Source organism: Protomyctophum bolini, assembly GCF_963924005.1.
Source record: "Protomyctophum bolini genome assembly, chromosome: 9".
In the NCBI taxonomy this organism is placed as follows: Eukaryota; Metazoa; Chordata; class Actinopteri; order Myctophiformes; family Myctophidae; genus Protomyctophum; species Protomyctophum bolini.
The window spans coordinates 23651298-23656678 of NC_137870.1; positions in this window are offsets into that span (position 1 = coordinate 23651298).

Below are 5381 nucleotides of genomic sequence, written 5' to 3' on the forward strand. Positions count from 1 at the left end.
CACAATAGTTGAAGTTCTCAGAGGTCCAGAATAGTTCCCCAATGTAGCCTAATTATTTAATCCTTGCCCTGTCTGTGAGCCAGTAGGGTTGGTTGGTACCATCTGAGCGGAATAATGCAAATTTCTGGCCAGTTATACAGTTAGAAAATATGTGATAGCATTGCACCAGTGGTAGCTATGTGTTCTGTCTTGCATTACAACACTCATACCCCACATCATATCCTGAAGAAGGCATTGTGGTGCAACTCCGTGTGGGGGTCCGCGGAAGTTCCAGACCCTCAGGACAGGGTGCCGGCCCGGTTCCGCCGAGCCGCCCCGCATCTGAAACGGTCGAGAAATTACAGAGCTACCGTGTGGGGGTCCCCGGGGGTCCATGGAACATCCAGACCCCCAGAAATGCGACCAGGGGGCCGGGCCGTTTCCGACGAGCCACCCTGCGTCCGAAACGGTTGAAAAATGACAGAGTTACCATGTGGAGGTCCCCGGGGGGTCCCTGGGGGGTCCATGGAACATCCAGACCACCAGGAATGCGGCCAGGGGGCTGGCCCGGTTCCGGCGAGCCACCCCAAGTCCGAAACGGTCGAGAAATGACAGAGTTACCGTTTGGGGGTCCCCGGGGGTTCCTGGGGGGTACCTGGAACATCCAGACCGAAACGGTTGAGAAATGGTGAAAACCAACCAAGCTATTTTCGTGCTTGGACAGACATACCCAGGGACAGACAGACCCATGCAGGGACACACACGTTTTTTGCATCGTAACTACGAGCTGTGCGACCTTCCTATTTTTGAGTTTGTCTCCCGTGGTCAGCACCTCTCCACTATTGGTGTGCACTCAGCACTCCTACCTCTTTATTTGTTCTGCATTACAACACTACCAGAAAATTAGACAGGAAAATAATATTACTTGGGATAGTGGGGATAGTGATAGTGATAGTGTTTGTTACAAGGGGAAAGTGAATGGGCCAGTGATTTTGCTAGCCATAGAGGTGCTTTGCATATAAACAATTGCTGGTGAAAAGCTCCTGCAAATATGTCATGGCAAAAAAATGCTATTATTACACGAGTTACACACATACATTATATTAGATTTATTGAAAATCATAATACATTTCTTCATGCAATGCAATCACATTTTCTAGCACTAGGGTGTGTATACCTTTCCCAAATTCACCATGATAATTATTCCCCTCAGATGGTACTGCTGCAAAGCACCTGCTGCAAAGGTGATATTCCTGTGTAATGTTAACAGGTATTGAACCATCTTTAACATCTTTTCATCATTTTATTTTTTGTTATAGTTATTTATAGTGACTCATAGGAATGGACTACGTGACAACCAGGTATAGTCTGGTGATGCCTGGAGAGACGGGTGACAGCCGGAGTGTAGACAGCACCCGGGTGAGCAGTATGGGTTAGCGCCCCAGCCTGTGTCCTCCGTGATGAGGAAGCCCAAAAATCCTCGGTGAGGCCTTTAGGAGGGCTATTATAATCCACCACTCCTGAATGAAATACCTGATGCTGGGAGTCTGGTGCAACACACAGGTCCTGGGCCTGGTGAGAGCAGGAGTGGACCTGGTGAGACGTAGGAGGGGCCCGGACAGGACAGGAGTCAACCCACAGAGCCTCCATGCGCCAGATTGCTGATCCTCCCAGTTCCGGAGCAACGGATTGTGTGGCCTTGGTCTTGCCCTAATGGGACTGATCGAGGGTAGCCACTGGGACGTAAGTTGGGACTTGATCACCCCGGCTGGGTCACCTGAGTGAGGGGTATGATGTTCGAGAGACCCGAAACCCAGATGACCTTGGGATACATCACTGAGGATGTATCCCAACCACGGTCCTGGGATACATCCCAGGTGCATCCATGCAATGTATTTTCTTTAAGTTAAGGATGGGCACACGGCACGCCTTCTATTGTTATATGAGGTTTCGTTATCTGACCACAGATAAGCCTGCAAAATATGGTAGTATTTCATACTCAAAGTTACAATTATAATTTAGGCATTTAGATGACACTCCAGAGCGACTTCAAGTGCAAGATCAGAGTAAGCAGAGTATGCATGAACCCAAATGGTAAATAGTAGTAGTAAGTAGAGTGCAAAGAGAACAATGTAATGCCTCAGAGAAACCAGGGAAATATCAAAATAGGATCTGTCATAACATATCTAAATAATAATAAATAAGTAACATTATAATATTATAATATATTAATATATTTCTGAAGAAAGAAATAATCTAAATCCTGCTGACATCAGTAGATGTAACACGAAGGAACTACTACGATCACCCTCTGTCCTGACATGTTACTGACAAAAATACTAAAAGAAGGATGAGAGAGAGAATTAAAGCTCTAATAAAACTAAATTAGGAGTTAAAATAAATGTATTGGGTATTTTTCTGTGTGACTGTGAACACATGTACTTAACATCATATTGCATGTAATCACATTCTCTCTTTCTTTCTTCCATGTCTCCTCTCCCTCTTGCTTATGACTGCAAGGCATTCACCATCATGGGCAGAATAGCAGGCAAGGTGGAAATTACGTGCACAATAGGATTTGTGGATTACCAGAAACAGTTTTTACGATGGAGTGCTGTCCACATCAAAATGACACATACTGCATGGTGCGGTTGTTAAAACACAATGAAGAAGTGTTCTCTGTTGGGTTGCCTTAACTTTACAGATGAGATATGTTGTCTTGAGGCCCTATGGGGAAAACCTCACTGTTTTCCTTCAAGTGTTTGGAGGAAGGTTCTCTGACAGTCAGTCAGTCAGTCAGTCAGTCAGTCAGTCAGTCAGTCAGTCAGTCAGTCTGTCTGTCTGTCTGTATTATATTCCTGTTTTATGCATCTCAGCATATTAACTAATACTTGTTACCAAATAATAACCCCAGAGCTCTCTGATACAAAATGAAATCAAGAAATTTCTATTTTAACTCTGAGTTAAATTAATACTCCAGATATTAAACTATTGTCACTAGCAGTTTTACATGTCACTTGTTACTAGGAGACCGATTTCTCACTGCCTTCAAGATCTTTGACCCACGGAACGGGGGTCGATAAGGGGAGGGATTTGCTACTGTATGTAGTTTGTGTCTGCATAGATAGGTTAGATATTATGACACTATAGTGTGCTTAATTCAGGGATAATTAACATACATAAGAATAATAAGAAATTCCATTCAATAGTTTAAACACAGTAGGCTACTATTATTTTCACACACAGAAAGCCATGGCAAGCAGTTACTTTCTTTGTGAGGGGACATGCAAACTATTCTTCCCTGTGAAATGAAATATCACCTTGCGCCACGGGCCAGCAGGTTTACTGGTGAGTTGTTGCTTGGCAACAAGGTGAAATATCCAATGTATCCATATGAGATAGTGATTCATGGGTGTTGGCAGTGAGAGACGTTGCCGAAACAGGTTCAAGGTGGATGTCGATGAATGGCCAGCCTTTCATGGCTACTCCGTTTGATTTGCACCTCCCATACCCAACTACCAGCTACTGGTGATTAACAAAGATCCTTCTCAGGGTTCAGTCAGAGCAAACCCAACCCCTCCCCTTGCTAACTGTGCCATTCATAACCTACATGGCACGGCCTCTGGCTACAGATACAATAATCTCATTTGTCGAGCAACAGATGTTTCTCTTAAAAAACATCCGTTGACTGCAGAGTGAAAAGTCTGTCTTTCATTCTCTCTGGGGATCAAAGTGACCAGTGTAATCACTATGAAATCTGCCACATTTGTACTGGTTTGAGGAGACATATTAAATTACAGTTGGCTTGTACTGTACTATATGGTGAACTATAAGAGAGCTTCTTTTCTCATACGCACACACACAACACACTGCTCTGTGCAAGCGTGCGTGTGCACACACACACACACACACACACACACACACACACACACACACACACACACACACACACATTAATCATTTAAAGGAGTAATCTATCAATTACAATTTGATGATGGTCTCATTGGAGACCTATACACACTGTTGAGTGCATAAACAGAAGTACTGAAATTTGTCGGAAGTAGCACACACACACACACACACACACACACACACACACACACACACACACACACACACACACACATACATACAGCCTACACATATTTTATGAGGAAGCTTTCATGTGCTGTACATCAAATTGCCAACAGAAAGATAAAAGTAAGAAATGCGTATGAAACAACAACCCACCACCATGCAGACAAATAAACAGAGCAGTGTTCCCATGGCAGCGGGCTATAGTAATCTGATGGCTGGTTTCCCATGGCTGTGTCTCACTGCCCCATAGACCTCCACTCTGTCTCGCTGATGGCTCCTGTGATTGCAATCATCCATCTTACTGTCAAATGGGAAAAAAGGGCACGGAAGGGGGGAAAGCGCATACGTACACACCATTGCTGTCTTGCTCCCATGTGTCCAGTAAACAAGCCACCCTGCTGTGAACAGAGCCAACACATGGACCACAGGCCCGTCCCATTGGGGGTAGATAGGACATAGGAGTGCAAGTGTGCTTGTGTGCCTTTGCGATTGTACCACTGACGCAAGTGTGTGGGTGACTGGGTGTGCGTCTTTGGATGTCAGGGCCTGCCCATTATACTGTGCGATCAGTCAGTGGGCTATACACAGGGGGAGCTGTGTGGACACATGCCTGATCTTGCTTGTGATCAAAAGCACCAGAGACATGTTCCCTTGTGGCCACACGAGCAGGGCCTCACATCAACACGTCTCTGTTCAGTAGACAGTAAAAAATAAAAAGGAGAAAAAGACAAGGGGGCGGGGACCTAAGAAGAAGGGAGGCATAGGGGCTTCTTGCAGACATAGCACAGATGAAGGGATACGAGTAGAGGACAGACCAAATGATAGTGCAATGATATATGGCCATATTCCTTGGTTCAGGTAACGCCACTGAATGGAAGGAATCAGCTCTCATTTACACTGATGCTGGATCAGCTCTTTACCGACCTGATAGCTCCCCCGTGTGGGAAGAGCAAGGTGGGAGAAAGGAAAAAGGGCCATCTGGAGTCTGTTCGTCTCTTTCTTCTCATGGGTCAACCAGATGTTTACAAACTTCCCCCAGGATGTTGCTGGTAACCTTGACTATAACAATCTATGTCTATGTTATCACCCATGGAGAGGACAAAGTGCAGTGGAGAAAAGTGATACTGCAGACTAAAGACTAAAGAAAGGAGCAAAGACGAGAGAAGCAAAGAAAATGGGGGAAATAAAGGAGGACAGTATAGGAAAGGAAGGTGGGAAGAGGATTGAATGTGAAAAGTGTGACTCCTCTGTTTGTACATACTGTAGCATGCCAGTGCTGTGGAAGTTGTGGAAGGTACATGGATAAATGGGATTCAATACTCTAG